Below are 19,744 nucleotides of genomic sequence, written 5' to 3' on the forward strand. Positions count from 1 at the left end.
ATCTGGATACATTTAAAGCTGCAAAGATTAAATCAATAATTAGTTGATTAATCGCCAACTATTTGTATAATCTATGAAATCATTCATCACTTTTTTATAAAAAAAAAAAAATCCTCCAATTCCAGCTTCTGAAATGTTAATATTTTATAGTTTTTCACTCGTCTGTGACAGTAAAGTGAATATTTTTGAGTTGTAGACAAAAAAAAAAAAAAAAGACATTTGAGGAAGTCACATTGGGCTTTGGGAAACATTGATCGACATTTTCCCAAACAACTACTCGATTAAACGAGAAATTAAAACAGAATAATTGACAATGAAAATAATTGTTTGCTGTAGATGCATCTCTCACACCCGTCCCCTCCCCATCATAATACCCACGTCTCCCTCTCCTCCACTCCCATCTGATCTTCCATACGTCTCCTTGCACTTTTCTTCTCCTTTACACATGCTTGTAAGCTAGATGTCTCTAATCACCTTGCTTACCCCTTCCTGTTGCGTCCCCCTCATCCCTGTACAAGCATCTCTTCGCCATCTTCTACCTTTCCTCTTCTTCATGAGTTGCCCCCCTCTCTTTTTCTCTCTCTCTCTCTTTCTGACTAGACCATTTCCTGCCAAGGAGCCAAATAAAAAGGCACACAAAGATTGATATTTCCCTGACATAGCTTCGTAGCACCCCTTCTTTTAGTCATAGTTTTAAGAGCGGAGTGTTTTGGATTTACGAGCATATTTGTCTCCATGTTCGAAGACAGAAAGGTGCAAAAAAATGATGTATAGGAGAAATGAACACAGGTACAACACTGTCCTGGAGATTCTAAGAAGTGGCAATAGCTACATTTAAACACTTTTTACTGACTATTTACATGATTTACCACTATACAGAAAGTGGTTACACATGGATCTACAGGTGGACATGTTGGGGGAGAGGCGACTGCACTGATATTTCCACTTATGTGCTCAGCATGTACCTCACTTCCATCTTAATCTTCAGCAGAGAAAGAAGACAGTCCGCCTGTTGGAACCTTTGTGTAAACACCTCTGTCGGATTGCGTCGACGGCATTATGATCATAACTGCTGTAAGCACCACAAAAACCACAGTGTGCGCACACACACACACAAACACACACACACACGTTTGTCCTCAGGACATGTAATTGCACTGGTTGACTTACCGTTGATGTTTTGAATTTTCATACAGCACAAATGTCACTGTGGCGGCTGGCTAGCAGTGATGGAGAAAACCCACATTTGTAAGGTTTCCTGCTTTCAGCTAACACTGCAAGCAAACAGCTGCTCCTCCATAAATTTGTGAACACAAAACACAACAAATACAAATCCAATTGATGTGTATTTTGTGTTTGTTTGTTTTTTTAAATACGTTTATCTGACACTACCACCCATCCATCCTCCTGGACGTAAACCACCAGATCCTGTTGATCTGCCCAGCAGCAACAGTTTTGTGGAACATCCCACTCTGACATCAAAATTTCGGACTATTAAATCAAACAGCTGGTTTAACAATGGATTCAATTAATAGCTCACAGCCTGCTGCTTTGGCATTTTTTAAAATCATGTCACAAAGCATTATTCTACCAAACGAGTGAGAACCCTGTAGCCAACCTGCTCTTTACAGGTCACAGCTTTAATAAAGACATGACACTTTCAAGATCAGGAAGCTTCAACAGGGGGTTCGGGACCCCAGAGTCAATGCAGGGGGGCCTCCAAATTATTGTTCAAAAATCTTTAAAAAGTCTTAACATAAATACAAAATATTATTAGCATATGTACTTATAAGGGAGCCAGCTAGCAACCATTCACTATCATTACAGCCCCGGCATGTCAATGAAACACACACACACACACACACACACACACACACACACACACACACACACACACACACCACACACACACACACACACACCACACACACACACACACACACACACACACACACACACACACACACACACACACACACACACACACACCACACACACACACACACACACACACACACACACACACACACACACACACACACACACACACACACACACACACACACAACACACACACACACACACACACGATTTTTCCTCTCCTGCTGACGCTAGCACCTTTAATGTTACCAGGGTCGTGTTCTGAGCACGCTGCAAATTTCCACCTGCATCCACCTCAACCGTGCACATTCCTGCCCCACCAGCAGGGAGGCCAGGTGTTGCCCCAAGCGCCCCCCGTGGCTCAGCAATTTTGCTGCTATAGGCAAGGTTAGCGGCATAACAACCCAGCTACACGGCTGAGGACTACAGCTGACAGAATCAATAATGTTAGTTATCATATAGTATCTATATGTATTTCTACTGACATGTATTTAGACCATTTCTGGGGAAGTATAGTGACTAGTTAAGGGGATGTATGATGAATCAATAAAAAAAAAAAAAACTTTGACATTTGCCCTCTTTCCCCAGTCAGACCCACAGTTCAGTGCTTCTTTCATTAGCCCTCCCTTTGTATCTGCAGTATATGATGTTGTTCTTCAAGATCTATCTGGATGGTATCAATTCTTTAAGCGCCACTCTCAGCGAGTGTCTCTTTAACAGAGTGCAGGATCAATAAGCAGTAAGCTAATCAGCCTCTGATCACTGGAGTGTAACAGCTGTCTTTTAACCGCCACATGCCGTAAAGAACAAACAACGCACACATATGCACAATCGCAGTGCACACACATTCACGAGCGCGGGAGAGCTGATCTTGGCTCTTTTGCATCTCAATTGTTCAAGCTTATACGAACCGTTTGTGCATGTGTGAATATAGATTTCAGTAACCTAGGTGATTCGACAACCTACTAGAAAGACTGCTAGAAAATTCTCCACACCAAAGTCTGTTAATTAGCTTAAAAAATATCTATATTTGTGTTGAAATTTTGATGTTTCAATACATTTTTGCAAGTGTATAATGTACACTTACTTTAGGGGTTTTCACATTAGGAGCTAGCTCTGTGGTCTTTATCAAACTAGGTCAAAAGTTTCACGTCTGAACATCAGGGTGCTGTGATTTTCTTCAGCAGTTGCTCAGTCATGGCGTCACGCCAAACATTAACAATAAGAATGGAATTATGCAGTTTGATGTTGATCATGTGAAAGCAGCTCCAGCTTTTGCAGGTCTTACAATGAAATAACCTGCTTGTCATGAAGTATGAAACTATTTTAACACACTATCCTGAATTGTTGGTTTAATAACAATAATAGCATGCTAATTAGTTGATTAGCGCAGTCAACCAACTCGGTGTTAAGGGGAACATGTTATTCCTATGGTCTAAGCATCTAGAGCATTCCAAAAATAATAGTATGGACAACTCTGGCCCAAATAGAAAATAGAATGCTAAATGTCGGTACATGTTCGGTTTCTGAACTGAGAACACTGCAAAACAATGAAGCTCATTCGGGTATAAAAAAGAAAACAACTTGAAGACATACGTTTGAAACTTAATGTGATTTCTGGCTTTGAGAGAGAATATCTCATGTTCATCTCAACAGCAACAGGAACAGTGGGGAGAAATTGTACCCACCTTATGTTACTGGTGAAAAGGCCAAGATGACCTTACATTTAAAAATACTCCTATGAAGGTATGATGTTTGGCACCCCTGACATAACATCCTCAAGATAATCCTGTATGCCTATTCTTAGAAGCTATAGCTGTTCAGGCCGCGATAGTCAATCACTAAACCAATCAGAACTCATCTCATCAGCCCCTCTCGTTATTTATCCGTCTGCCCTCACACTGCTCGAGGCTTTTTTCTAAGAAGCCTTGGATATTCTATTCCTGCTCTTTGCTGAGAAACAGAATTAGACTCGGGTTGACATTTCAAAATAAGAGATAGGCAGCGGGTGTTTGAGGAAAAGAGTACCAGGAAAAGGCTTTTATCATCAGCCTAATCCTATAGCACCAATACAGTCATTTTCTTGTAAACTCTGCATCTCCTGTAGCTGATCTGAATTTGATTAAAATGTGTCCATTTTATCAATGCTTTACCGCCTCCTTTAAAGGTCACTTGCTCAGGCATTGAAAAGACATTTTTAACAATGAGTTGCCAAGGTCTCCGCAGGAAGAATTAACAATACAGCCTCATCTACAGACCTATTTTTATTACAGACATTTAACTGAATAAATGATGAATGACACAATATCATATGAGGATGATGATGATGATACACACAAAAGAAAGCAAAAATATAACCAAATGAGTGGAAAAGTAAAAGACAGTGCTTTAATTCCCTGCCTAGATGCCCTCTAGCTAGAAATGTACAGTGGGTTTATGGTAATGCCACAGATGCACACGCACATTTGCATTATTACACAACTGCCTAACTATCTTTCACATGCACGTCAACTGAAAGCTGAGTGGTAAACCCACTGTATCCACAAAGGCTCAGGACGGACAAATCGCTTCTACTTTTGGTAATATAGGACCAAAAATAAACGTATACACACAGTACAGCATGCTAAAACACATGGTTGTCTCATTCACACTTACTGTATAGCCTCATGCTCACGTACAAACTCATGTACAACAATGAAAATGAATTGCTTAGGTGCCTTAAGCACAAATGTTCACATCTAAGAGAAACCGTTTTTGCCTTTAGCACGCTGTACAGAAATGCATCTGCTGTGGCCAGTATATATATGTGTGTGTGTGTGTGTGTGTGTGTTGTGTGTGTGTGTGTGTGTGTGTGTGTGTGTGTGTGTGTGTGTGTGTGTCCACGGATGGGACATACTGTAGGCCTACAGTGTCTGCTCTACTTTGCTGATGAAAGGGATTCTGCTTCATGCATAATTCAGGTAACCTGAAGCTCTGCATGAGTTTTAGTCTTTGCCACAGCCTCTCCCCCCCCCCCCCCTCTCTCTCTCTCTCTCTCTCTCTCTCTCGTAGAGGACCTGTAAACTATCCAAATATAAATCAATACATTTAACTGCAAACTATTTAGGCCTACTTATGAACCTAAACAGCCACAGGCCCTGCTGCGATACAAGGAAATTCAACAGAAGAGAGCCATTTCAAGAGCTGATGATTAAATGTATTATACAGCTCATGTAACAAGACGCATGTGTGTGGGAGAGGTGTTAGGGATGTCTCTGTACCACTGGTTGTATGAAAGGGTGAAGATGAAGAGATGGAGGTGGGTGGAACACATTGTGGTTGATAAACAAGGCCAAAACAGGAAAGCGTGGGCCCACCTGACAATCACCTCGCTGCCTGTACAATGTTTCCACGCTGTAGAAAATAAGGCTAGCTCTGGGTGAAGAAATATTGAGACAGCAATTAGTCGCTTTTATTTATTTATTTATTTTGTAGTTGTGTCTGGATTAATCCCTACCAAGGCCACAGTTTTCTTTTTTACAAAATACCAAAGTGCACGCTCATGTATTGCTGTTAGTACACAAAGTTATGTGGTTTCAAAAAACTAATATTGACAATGTCTTTGTTGCATACATGTTCACAACATACCAGAACATCAAAGCCTTGCCTTTTCAAACAAGTTTATTTAAATGATGTACAAATAGATTATCAAAACGGTTTCATTAGCCATGGAAAGGATGGACGTCCATACTATGTTAAAGAGATGACATGTTCTTTGTCGCGTCATAAGGTTGCTAGTGTGGATCAGCGGAAGCACCTTTTCAAGGACAAAGCCTGATGTCTGGCGCGTGACTCACATGCAGGACGTCCACTCTCCGTGTGTTGTCGTTTATAAAATCTCTTTGCTACAGGGAATGATTGTAAAGATTTACAAGGAATGTGTTCAAGACATTTACTCTGTAAATGGGACGATTTGGAGAGAGGATTGCTCAACATGACACTGTGACTTTGCGGAAACATGCACAGCCACTTTCTTAAGCCAAGTGGCGTTTTAAAAGTACGCATTTTGAGCTATCAGCATGTATGTCTACGCTGAATACAGCGGACGTAAACATACACGCAAGAAGAAAGCGACTAAAGTTGGCTTAAGTTAAAAAAAAATAAAAAAAAATGTAACTGACGGTTGAGTTGGGCACAATCCCTGGTCTCCAGGGTGAAAGTCCTGTGTTTTACCCATCCACCACAGCGACCAGCCTCCCTACGCGGATTTTCTCCCCTTTCCTACTACTCGCTACGATGTAAATTCGCACGCTAATCGCAAGGTAATGTAAGTCAAAAGGAGGCCAAACGGCATTGATAAACCAGCTAAAAAGAGAGTAAGTGTCTTGATAACATGCCATTAATGGCATACAAATTGGCGTGTCATACATATGTACGCCATTTCATGAGATTACTCTGCACGGATATACACTGAGAAGAGCAAGCGCAGACGATCAACCCATGTATCCAAAGTTTATTTTTTTTCCCCTGCTATGCTATGACAGAATGTATCTAAGGTGTAGCCAGACCTTACTCCACAGCGCTGTGGAGATAGGTCTGGCAATGTGAGACTAGAAGGTTACGTATGTAGGCCAGTACAGGTTATGTATTTGCGGTAGTGTAACCAAGCAGATGGAATTTTGTGTGCAGCATTGACCTGGTGTATAACAACCTCAAACCGGAGATTCAAAAACATGGTTGAAACAGTGCTTGATGAAAGCCTGTTCTGCATTAATCTGATTTTACAAAAGAAGATTAGTGCAATCCCAGACCTAAGTGAGGGCTTAAATGAATCAATGAAACAGATTCAACTTCAGAGTAATGCTGTTATACAGTGGTATATTAGTAATGCTGTGGAGAATAGAAATTTGAGCTCTATTCTGTGTTGTCATTTGTTTTTTGTCTTTGTAATTGACTTGACTTCATTGTAAATGAGGGCCGCCTCTCAATGATCTCGAGTATGAATAAAAGGTTGAATGAATTGATGTTGGTGGAGTAATGTATACTGTAAGTGCACTGTAAATATGCATATTGTTTTCAACTGAAAATGTAAATAGGGCTGCGTAATATCTCGCTACTATATCGATACATGAGACAATCGTCTTTTCCTGGTTTTAAAAGGCTACATTACAGCAAAGTGAGTTATTTTCTGAAGTTACCAGACTGTTCTAGCAGTTTGATTGTTGCCTTTATCCACTTAGTCATTCCACATTACTGATGATTTTCTTCATCGAACATTTCATTGTGTATATATTTTGGGAACACACCAATTGTCAACCCTATATCACCGCAAAAGCTACGTACAAGCATGTTGGGAACGGCCACTGCACTAGAAACCTAAAATCCCTCTAAATGCTTTTGTTAGGTCACCTTGCTCCTATTGAACACAGGCACAATAGCATCCCATTCATTTCCAACCAGCACACACAGCTAAGTGTTTCTAGAACTGTATTGTTGATGGATTTGATCAATGAGAACAGTGCTTTTGTTACGCTCATGTAGCTATGACAATTTATCAAGTCCTCTAAAAATCAATACACTGTAATTGTATTGAAACGTGACCATCATTTACCAAGCTATTTACTATGTATCTAAATAAGAGCCGGTCTTCAACTGCAGCATCTAGAATTGGCCCTAAAATGGCCTGTAGAACAGACCTAACAAACTATAAAGTAAAACTGTTACTGTTGTTAGCTTAGCCGGTCTTAATCAGTTGCTAGGTTAATGTTTGACCAAGAGGTGCTCAAATCTGCACAGCTTCATAGACCTGTAATTCATGTGTCATAGATTAAAGTGTCCCAGGAAATGTCATGTATTGTCCTCTTGCTAGTAGCTTCCATGCTGACATAGAGGCTGAGAGAGAGAGAGAGAAAGAGGGGGAGAGAGAGAGAGAGAAGGCAAAGCAGCCGTGAGTCAGCCAGAGCCAGCCCCCTGCCTCATGCTGAAATCAGAGAAACCACAAGAATGTAACAGCTTCTGTTATTATCCCTCCCTGCTGCCTCACTGCCTGATAGCCTGCCCCAGAAAAAGCAGCGAGCAGCCTGTTTCTCCCTCTCTCACAAACACACACACAGATTCTCTCAGGGTATGGTTGTCCAATTTGCGTGCTCACTTTCTGCACACACACACACACACACACACACACCCACACGATGTGACTACAAAATCACATAGACTGCAATTTGTTTTTCCAACTGAGAATTGCTGCAAACCCAGGGCTGTCAGACACGTAGAAACATCTAGACCAATGCCCACAGAATAAAAACCAAGCTGATCCAGGACATAACTAGCTAGCAAGACACACAGTCAAATACGTCAATAGACTGAAAGGCTGACACAGTGATAGACTGTCCACTATATGGCAGAATGTGTGTGAGGAGCTGCCGAGTCAGCCTTTGTACGTGCAACTGCAATGTAGGTTGGAAGGTTTTAGTGACAACACTGTCTTGTAAATACACATATTTTTTGGTTTCATGCTCTCATGTGCAAGCACTTCAATGCATATCACATACATATTTTTGTCCCTTTTTATCCTAAATGTACAAATATGCACATTTTAAATACTCAGGGTTCATATTTGCGCTTTGCCATCTTGCCTCCGAACACAAACAGAAACTTCAAGTGAACGTGAGCGCTCCGCCGCTAGACTGCTGTGCGTCAAAATAGGTTTTTCAAAATAAAAAGACTGTCCAAAATCAGATGCGCATGAAATTTTATTTATTTATTGACAAGCTTTCACAAAACGTGTCCGTAGCCCACATTTTAGTTACATTGTCTATATACATGGTTGCTAAATGCGACTAAAAAACGGGTTGTTGTGAAAAAGTTAGCTTGAGAAAAAGAACATCCCCATTATCATCCCAGCCTTCAGGCTCTACGGTAAAATTGAGAATGGTTAGGCCATTATGTCAACAAAAGAACAAAGAGAGATTTATGTGATTTTGTGTGTGTGTTGAGTATGCTTGTTAGGATGTGAGTGCAGATTAGATACTAATATTCAGCAGCCTTGAACATGTTGAAAACTGTTTTTTGGGCCATGATTGTCAGATTCAGCTCCATCACAACTATGGCATGTAACCCAACTGTGTGACACAAGTGGTGTTTCCTTTATCTACTAATGTCAAAAAATATAGATTAACCACTGTGCATGTCCAGAATCCAGTAAATTTGATTCATGTTCATTTAAATGTGTCTTTGTAGTATGTCGGACCATGTTTAGACTATGGTTAGTTACGTTTCTCTTCAAGTCACTGTCCTTGTTTGTCAGAGTTTTCTACAGAAGTGTGAGTGTGTGTGTGTGTGTGTGTGTGTGTGTGTGTGTGTGTGTGTGTGTGTGTGTGTGTGTGTGTGTGTGTGTGTGTGTGATCCAGAGTGACCCAAGCTCACAAAGAATGTCCATCAGCCTTTGTAAAAAGATTTCTCTTACTTTCTTCGAAGTATCATCTCATATGCGTGGTGACGACACTTGCGGCCCCTGACCTACATTTGGCTTTACTTAATCAGACGTGAATTACTGTATAGAGTGACAGAAACTACAACCACCTTTGTCTTGAACAAGCTGGTCCTGTGGACTAACACAATTCCCGACCGGTAAAGACAAAAAGAAAGAGAGAAGGATGGATGGGTAGAAAACAAGCTTGACAGTGGAGACATTGGAAGCCGTATGAAATAAAAAAACAGCAGGGCTTATGTCCTGTGTTTTAAGACTGCTCTTTACGTTCTTGTTTGAGTTGGATATGGAACGCCTTTGCACTTCCTCCTCACATCTCCAAGCAAAACAAGCAGCGGATACAACAACGTTTTACCATGTAAACTGTTGATGGGTCACACAAAAACACACTGCCCGCCTGAAAAAGAGGACAGGAAAGCAAAGATTTAGAAACATGGTAGAGATGAATTATTCAAGTACGGAAACAGGTTCTATAACGCCTAATGTTCCTTTTTAGCTACACTTGTAAGTAACGTTATCTAGTTAAACTATGTTTTTCTTTAACCCCAACTAATCTCAACCTGAGAACAATGAAACCTTGCTAATTCTCATGAGGGGGACACGGCAGAATAAGGAGACGAGCCGAGTGCAATCCATTTTTGGCTCTAACCCACTGTTCTTAAGCAACTGTGTCCTTTGACCTCCTGAGGTATTCAAGGCTATTTAAGCAGCTGTTTCAAAGGCAGACCTGAGGATCTGAAGCGGACGCACACATGCACGTGCTAAGCTCAGGTTGCACGAGCAGCAGGTTAGAAAAGGACACATGGCAATAGGTCCAGCGCTGAGCAAATTGCAAAACACCTTTCGCAAATGGTGCGTGCATGTGTAAATGGCAGGGCTGGGAATTGTTTTTCATTTTCAATACCAATACTGGCACAGCAAATTCAAGAGCAGTTCCCGGACAATACTTTTTTTCAAAACCCATATCCGGAAATCCATTTTAACAGAAATAGATAGCAATATTAATAATTGCAAATCTTGCTTTCAGCATGGTTCCGCATGAGGCCCATCTCTGTGCATACGGCAGTATTTTTTCTGCATGCCTCTACGACATGTAATGATAGACAGCCAATCACAAGCGTTAGTAGATCTTGGTACAAGCATGCTGCATGCTTATTGGCTCACTGATGCTGATGAGAATTACTCAGGGTATTGGAATTTCGTATTGAATGTACTATGGAGGCTATTCTGTCAGTGCTTAAAAGTATCAAAGTTTGGTAGCCAGCCTTAGTACATGGTGCTTGGAGGGCATGTGTTGCTGTGTATACATGCATTTTGGGGAATAGTGGGAAGGATGGTAGTGTAGGAAAAGGACAAGCCATAACACGCACTGAAGCATAACTCTTGAGTAAAGAGATAGGAGGCAGCTGTACTCACATACCTGAGGAGTGTAAAGGTGGGGGTGGGGCTGCAGTGGAGCGGATCCCTCTCTTTCAGATGTCAAATGTTTAGGTATAATCATTGAGTTGTTACTCTATAATGATATGACATGGAGCAGTGGTGGTCAGGAAGCACTGATCTCATCATGGTCTTACATCCATTCTGACTCAGTCTGAGTGCAGTTTGCATCTGAAAGACTTACACTCTTGGTTTAGACGCTTCACCAATGTTGTGTTTCCACCATGTGGTACAGCTCTGCGCGACTCCCCTCACTGTGTTTGGTACCATCTCTTTTTTGTTTTCCACTGCGGACAGTGCACCCCTCACTGTGGGAGGGATTCCTCAGCTGATCGCCATAGCGACGCCTCATGAAACTGCCATGACATTGTCTTCGACGTGACACTCGCTGAATCTGTTCATTGGCAACTAAACAGAGGAATGTCTGCACTTGGTCAGTTTTACAGAGGAGTGTATGGTGTGGGGAGCGGCGTAGCGTGCACCTTCCAGGCAGACAATTTTTTTTTAAATCTGAGTCGAGTGGCTACTTAATTAATTGGCTATATAATTTGAGCAGGATGTCCCGTGTTACAATAGTGACGATTCTCTCTGACCAATCAGGAGTCTGTAGCGTTTTAACTCGACCACTCTGCGTGACTCCTGCCTCTCTCTCTGCTGCTGCCGGCTACGGAGCGAAGTAGACACTTTCACTTGATAGTAATTGCAGCTAGAGCCGGAAAAACTCTAAATGTTGCTGTACAATTAAATGTCTCAGAAATAATTGCGGTTAACAATAGAATTGTCTTTTCCAGTCAAATTGAGAAAAATATTTAATTTATTATTTTTACAACAAAATCTTTTGGTTAGGTCACAGTACACAGCCTATTATGTAAACCATGCCTATTTATTATCATACATTTTTTCTAGCTGTATCTCCCCCCCCCCCACAACTTGTCATTTTTGTGGCTATTAACGTGTATCGGGTCAAGTGCCAGCAACTAACAATTGAAAACAATTAGCTCACCAGTCTGACCATTCATTACTTATGTAATTACAACTTGACATATCTAAATAAAAACAACCATTACCATCAACAGTCTTACCTCTTAGCACCTTAGCTAATGTTAGCAATTAATTGCGGTTAAAAAAAAAATGAACCATGATTATGTAAAATTGACAAGACAAATATGTAATAATTGTTACAGGCCTAATTGCAGCGTCTGTTGTATGTACACAGCTTCTTTCTTTTTTACCATTACAGCCCAACCTCTTCATATATTCCACCCACCCATTGATGCCACTCTGTTACCCCAGTCCCCTGCCGTTTGCACACTTGTCCAGCCCCCCTTGTCTCCCATCTACCGTTTATCTGACGGCCATCTCTGCATCTGTCCATGTCATCTCCAGTGATCATCAATGATCATGTTAATCCTTTAATGTCTTTATGGTGGGCTGTCTTAATCCAACCTCTGCAAGGCTAACTAAGTCTACCTCACAGGCCCCTAAACTACAACCTAGCTAGTTTTATCTCCTGGCTCTGTTGGCATGATCTAGCCACGCATTTTTAAGGAACTGGGTTGGAATACATGGGGCGGCTGTGGCTCAGTGGTAGAGCGGTTGCCTGCCAGTCGGAAGGTTAGTGGTTCAATGCCCGGCCCTGCAGTCCCATGTCGATGTAGCCCCTCAATAAAGTCAATAAAGACACTGAACCCCGAGTTGCCCCCGGTGCTGCGCATCGGAGTGTAAATGTGTGTGAGTGTTTATCTGATGAGCAGGTGGCACCTTGTACGGCAGCCTCGGCCACAGTGTATGAATGTGTGTGAATGGTGAATGTTTAACGTATGATGTAAAAGCGCTTTGAGTAGTCGTTAGGACTAGAAAACCGCTATATAAATACAGCACATTTACATTTACATAGCTCATATAGGGCAGATACCAATGATGAATTACTTCAGGTATCTAGAGCCACTCTTTATGTTGCCAAGGCCTAAAGGCTTGTGGGCTAGTGGAGTAAATCATCAATCTCTCCTACTAAATCGGAATGTTTTGAGTCATTTTGTAGAAAGAAAATTACCGCAATAGTCTTCAGAAAAATACAACAGACAGCAATACTCCACACAGGGGTTTACATGTAAATAGATTAAAAGATAGAGAGACCTAGAGCCTGCAGAGTAAATTTGTAATGTGATATGCACTACAAGTAACTAAGTAATTTGTTTCCCTGTCAGACAGAAAATGTGTGCTTAATAGAGGGATGGGGATTTGGTACAGCCACTACAGCCATATGGAATCACGAGACCTGATTTCTGCTACACTTCAGATATTGTGGGTATAATCATATATAATCACAATTCTCTCTGGTGTTCTGTGAAGCTGAATGTAACTGGTGGTTTCAAAGCATTTATTCTGTGTGTGTGTGTGTGTGGTGTGTGTGTGTGTGTGTGTGTGTGTGTGTGTAGGAAGTAGGGGGTCTGTCTCCTTTCTCTGAATGGATAACATAAGGTTTCAGCAGATGAAAACTGAGAACACCGTTACCATGATATGCAGTTTCATCTGATTAGTTATACATGCTCCAGAAACCTCAACACTGGGCAGAGAGAGAGAGAGAGAGGAGAGGAGAGAGAGAGAGAGAGAGAGAGAGAGAGAGAGAGAGGTGACCCTGATCTGATAAAAATATGCCTAAAATGACATTTTAAAATAGAACAGAAGGAGAGCTACAACCACTACAAACTCACGTTCCATGAAAAAGGTACTACTGAGTAATTTAATCATTTTCCACAGAAATGACATACTCATAGAACATCCTTATGTAAGCATGAAGAATCACTGTGATCTATATGGCAACATTACCACTGTCCAACTATGAATACATGTTGCTTCCTACTAAATAAATTTAAAAAAAAAGGCTAGTTCCCTGCTAGAACTGAACCCATCTACACCATATTCAATAGGCCACTGTTATTTTTGTCTGAGCGTTCACAGGCAGAAAAGAATTATTTTTAGTCAGGGCTGAACATTTTAAAAACGTAAACATGCAAGTCTTCTTCCTCTATTTTCTGAATGAAACGGAGCCTGACCGATGCATCCTAATGACATTATTTTGTACTAATAATCGAAACTCATTAAAATGGCACTACTTGCTTTTAATTTTGGGACTCTAGATCTGTCGAGGCACCTTCGTCCTGGCATTCTGTAGCTGTGGTATCTTGCACAGAATAAACACAGCTGTGTTTGGGGCTTGGGAGATGATTTTGCTAAAGAGTTGTGCCATGTCCGCCCCAGCAACAGACCACTAACTAGCTGCCTTTCTGAGCACTATCTGGCTGGGTGTTTATGTGAATGGAAAGCTGTCTGGCTGGTTCTCCTAAGGACTCCCAGTCAGACTGAACGTATGGTAGATCAGGACAATGATGGTGGTTTGAGGGTGCTACCACCCTCTGCCATGTTAGGTGGAAATTAAATAAAAATTATAAAATAAAATGAAATTGTATTTGTCTGTGTGTGCCAAATTAGGCATATTTGTAAACGTATGCAGACTATTTTGCCTCCCATTTCAGAGTGACTTACTGGCAGTAATGTTCCTACATACAATTACTGATGTAAGATGCACAGCATTCGAGAAATAAGCCGACACAAAATCACCAGAACTTGGCAACAGTCGGGTCGGTGTGCGGCCAAAACTGAAATGGGTGAACTCTGTCTATCAATGGCTCTGCTTACTGCGCTTCCCAACTGCAAATAGGACTGTGAGCTTTCCAAAGGGTTATAATAGAACGGGCATGCAGCTGGTCCCCTTGGTTAAACATGAACAGGCTGCTCTTTGACAGGGCTGTCACAACAGTCAGCACAGGTCACCGTGAGCATGGTCCCACTCAAATAAAGAGGAGGATCTTAAAAGCTAAGGACCACTCAATCTGATACAGGCACAAGTGTGCGTCTTAATAATGGAGTCATCAGTTTGTGTATGGGGGGATAAAATGGAACTTGGTGGCCCTGCACAAACAAAGAATAAAATCACAACATTGTGGTGACACAAGTGAAAGTCAATTAATACTAATGGTAACTCCCCCCCCCCCCCCCCCCATAGCTCTTCTGGCAATGGATCCAAGCCTACCAATGTAAGATACGCAAATACTAGCATCTTTGAAGCCTGATAATGTATCTTGCCTGCTGCACCTTGCCAGTCGTCTTCTTACCAACTCTGTCAGTTAGCACTAATGGCAAGCTGTCAGCACTACTGAGCACCATGCTGAAAGGTAGGGTGTGTCTTTCCAACGTGGAGACTAACCAGACATAAGTTGTCAGACAAAGATAGAGAAAAAGGGAGAGGAACAAGCAAAGAGGGGATAAGAAAGCAAGAAAGACGTAAGTGTTGGAAAGACAGAAAGTCAGAGGGACAGAAACTGAAGCTCAGGGTGCATAAAGATGACATCCACCTGGACTGACATCTGGAACATGAACTGGAATATCTTACATACAGGAAATGGTATTTCCCAGCTAAACATTGACTTCTTGTAGGAAACGGAGGATCTTTAGGCACATAATGTCCTACACATTTTCTAACGTTCTGTGCTCCGAGCCCTTCCCACATTGCGTACACACCTCAGCTGTACCAACAAGAACCAGGATTGACCTTTGACTACTTTGCAATATGAGCTGGTTTATGATGTTAAGCCGGGAGGCTGTCATCTTTATGCATCTTCTCTACAGGCACCAGCCAAACCTGTGGAGACACATCTGTAAAAATGGCATGATAATAAATTGGTGGCGAGAGGTCTCAGGACATTCATCTGCTGCACCTGCCAGCTTACCACATTAGCATGAATGAAAGAGCCTAATGCTCGCACCACCTACCTAAAGTATTGAAGATATTATAGTGCAAGCAGTGAAACTGAATTATTCAACAATACTTCTCATTTAATATACTGTAACGTCTTCAGTTCTAGCTGAAACCATAGAAATATCAAGTTGGATAAATTAAGAAATTCCTCGCACAACTCAAGGTAGCCTAATTTTTGCCCTTGCCGTCAAGCTACAGGCAATGTTGACCAACAGATTCTCAAACTGCTGTGGATATAATACAGGCCTGCAGGCTTCGTCCCAAGACTGAGAATAATTTTAACTAAAGTGAGGCCTTTGGCAGAAAAAACATTAATCAACCTCTGATTCTAACAAGAACCACTGATACCAAAGAATTGTTGAAAATAAAAGTACGGGTAAATTACAGTTTGCTCTTGCACCACGTCCACATTTACGTTTAAGCAATTGGCTTTAGGATCCAACTATGCTATTTAACTCCTGATTTGCTCCCATGGGATCCCCTGCCCTTTACTAGCAGGTGCAAACTATCCCCATTACCCCTGCCATACCTGTGCCTCCTCTGTCTTCCAGTATCCATATGCTCTCCTCACTGCTTCCTCTCCCTTTTTACTATCTGTTATCCCTCAATCTCGCAGTCTCTGGCTAAACCATTTAAAAATGGCGTGTTTGTTCAGGACACTCCGCACTCTTGCCTGCCGCTGATGACGCAGGGATTAGTGACGATTCTTTACGACCAATCAGTAGTTTGGAGGTTTTCACGCCACCTTTTGGTATCGCCTCAGCTCGCTTGGTGGTAACGGAGGTGATAAAAATAGGTGGCTTGGTACCTTGATGGAGCGGTATAAAAAATTTTAAAGTACCTGTTGGCTGGTACCAGGGACTTTTTTTCCATTAAGGAAAACCAAAAAAGGCGAGTAGAATCGAGGCGAGTAGAGTCGAGGCGAGTCACGCAGGTACCATGTAATGGGAAAAATGCCATAAGTTTCACACATACACAGTTCTGCTGTACAGCGCGGTGACGGCAGGTTCAGGTGCACTGCTCAACTAAACCAGGGCCATTGCCACAGGCAATTTATTCCTCACCAGCTGAGTCCGTCCACTCTTAAAACAAGGCTTCTTCGGGTAAGGGGAGAGCAAAAGTAAAGAAATGTAGTTAAATCCAGGAGTCTCCTCAGCACACCATTTATGAGTTTATATTAGTAAATAAGAATGCTTAGATTGCACGTAACAAAATCCATGAAAATAACCTTTCCTCTGCCTTATGTTGTCATATTTAAGTGCCCACTGCACAGCCTCCAATCATAATCTATGTTTCAGCTATCAGATATGGAATATGTGGGATTGTGATTTTTAAAGAAACCTGGATGCCTAACTCTCATCTTTACTCTAGGTAAGCTAAAAATTCTGCTACAACATAATACTTACTACCACAGCTTGAATATAGAATATGGTAACAATCAACAGCCTAGAACGGTGTCTTGAATTAAATCAAAAGTGTAACGTTCAGGCCTAATTCCCCAGATATGTAGTTCAGCGACATCAGCCTAAGACAAGGACTCCCAAACATATTCGGGTTTACACCATCATAGGTCAAAGACACCCTTTTTTTTTTGGACCCCCATCTGCAAAGGCTTTTGTCTGTATGGATTCCTTCAGAAATGGATACTGTGGAAAAACTATTGTCAAAGTAATTGGCACTGTCTAATCTTACAGATAATTTTAAAAAAAAACATTACAATTACATAGGATATACAGTATGTCATGTGGGCTGATGGGGTGGGTCGTTTCTATTACCCCCTTCACAGATCCCTGAGGACCCTGGGACACTGAACCCAGCTGCTGGATTTCATTCACAGTTCGTCTATCCTGCCCCTAACTGAGGTCCCATTCAGAATCAAATGTGACTCTAAGCTAAGACGCTTTAGATAGAGAACAAGGCGAGAAAGTGCCAAGGAGGGAGAGATAGAGGCTCGACAAACAGGACAGAGCAGGGTCCATGTGATCTCAGCAGCGGCAGCAGACTGGCAAGCAGCAGGCAGCAGAGGAACCGACGGCGACCCAAAAGATGAGGCATGGATGGTGGAGGATTACGTCATCGAAAGAAAAGGAGGACGCCTCATCACAGCAAACATATCACCTCACATATGTTACTTAACACCACACAGTTAACAGCTTTTCGGTCAGAACACATGGGTCCTTTTCAATAATTTACGATGAATGGAAAAAGCCATCATGCATTGTATTTGAGGGGGTCTGTTTTCTCTATCTATTAACCGCTGATGCTGTATGATATAAGAAACGTATTAGCTGCTCAGTCAAACAACCCATTCAACCGCAAAACAAATCCCTCAATAATCCCCAATTAATGGCCATTACATTTGATACAGGAATGTCATCTTTAAAGCCACATCCGTAACATGACTGACGCCGCACTTGTTCCATTGAACGCCAACTAGTCTCTGTCATTAAAGGGCTCATTGTGTGCACTGTAATGAATGAGCTATTTACGGCCTAATTAACACAATTGTAAATGCCGACTTCAACAAGGCTGAACAAAGTTTTATTAATTCAATAAAACATTAAAAATGCAAACAAACACTGCGCACATTGGATTAGCGACTGTTTCGCAGCTACGTAAAGTAAGCTGCAGGATATTGAATGGGCTGAGAAGCAGCTAGCTAACAAGCGAGCTATACAACTGTTGAGGTTATGGAAGGAAATGTGTATTACGGCCTTCTATTTCTTTTTGCGAGGTCCCAGTCAAACAGACACTAGCGTAATAACAAAACAGGCTTTATCCCAATGTAATTTTTGGCAATATAGCCTTTTAGCTGTGCGAGAAGCAACTTGGATAAAAGTGACAGCGCTAAGCTAGCTAGCTAATGTCAGCTGGCTGTGAAAACTGGTGGCCTGTGAATGAGTGTCTTTCTTACCGTCATAAACTGCTCCAGGGGCGTCCAGTTTTTAAGGAATATAATGTTTGCCGTATGAGAAAATGTTTTGTGTAGGGCCGATATAGCCCAAACATCCAAGATCAGTTTACCCGCTGCCGATGAAACCCGAGCATCATCATTATCATTGTCTTCATCAGTACTTGGAGTGCGGCGCTGCTTCACACACATCCATCCAGCAGAGCAGGGCCTCCTCCGGGCTCGACCATGCGACTGGCTCGGCGACGAGGGATAATCCACAAGACAGGAGCCCCCGCAGTAACCATTGGCTAGACACGGCGACTAGCAGTCATTTCAGGTCGAGAGAACGAAAAATATATTCCCACGCATGCGTAAAAATAAAGAAAATGTGATAAGCGAAAAGGTTACAAATGGAAATCTCTGGACATCAAGTCACAAAATAGGCAAATGATACGTTTCTGACTTTCCAAACATGAGCCTATCCGTTGTTGTCAGCGTTCCCCGGTCTCTGCAGCTGCTTTGCCTGCCTGCCTGCCAGCCTGCCTGCCTGCCTGCCTTGCAGCACAGCAGCTATCAGCGTAGCTTGACGTAATGGCGCAAACCGAACGCACAGGGGCGGGGCCACGGGAGGCGCGCTGTTTGTTTATGAGTGCACCCAACTGCTCCGAAATAATCTTGCTTCGCGTCGAGGCCGAACAACGCCCCTTGATATCATCACAACATGAACGGCCTGTCGTGAGCTACTGCTTTAATATACCCACACTCAGCTGCATTGTAACCCTTACAAATAACACATTATTCTTGTTGGTGTCAATCAAATGATGCTGCCAAAATGTGCATTACTGATAAAGCGCCGAGAGATACTGTATTTAAATGTATTTTTCGGAAATAAATTTGTAATATATATATATATATAGGCCAAAGGTTTGGACACACCTTTTAATTGAATGCGTTTTCTTTATTTTTATGACTATTTACTTTGTAGATTCTCAATGAAGGCATCAAAACTATGAATGAACACATATAGAATTTTGTACTTAACAAAAAACTGAAATAACTGAAAACATGTCTTATATTCTAGTTTGTTCAAAGTAGCCCCCCTTTGCTCTGATTACTGCGGCATTCTCTTGATGAGCTTCAATAGTCACCTGAAATGGTTTCCCAACAATCTTGAAGGAGTTCCCAGAATGCTCAGCACTTGTTGGCCCTTTTGCCTTCACTCTGCGGTCCAGCTCTCCCAAAACCA

General features: G+C 41.9%; 1 protein-coding gene across 1 annotated transcript in view; it reads right to left on the reverse strand.

Annotated features, from left to right (window-relative positions):
* The window catches only part of ptpn4a (protein tyrosine phosphatase non-receptor type 4a), an 84,243-nt gene extending 65,193 nt beyond the window's left edge, over positions 1-19,050 (reverse strand). The window contains exon 1 of the mRNA XM_032530389.1: positions 18,520-19,050. The gene's annotated coding sequence lies outside the window, so the exon portion shown is untranslated. The remainder of the gene's footprint in view (positions 1-18,519) is intronic.
* Positions 19,051-19,744: the final 694 nt, after the last annotated feature.

Source organism: Etheostoma spectabile, chromosome 11, assembly GCF_008692095.1.
Source record: "Etheostoma spectabile isolate EspeVRDwgs_2016 chromosome 11, UIUC_Espe_1.0, whole genome shotgun sequence".
Taxonomy (NCBI): domain Eukaryota; kingdom Metazoa; phylum Chordata; class Actinopteri; order Perciformes; family Percidae; genus Etheostoma; species Etheostoma spectabile.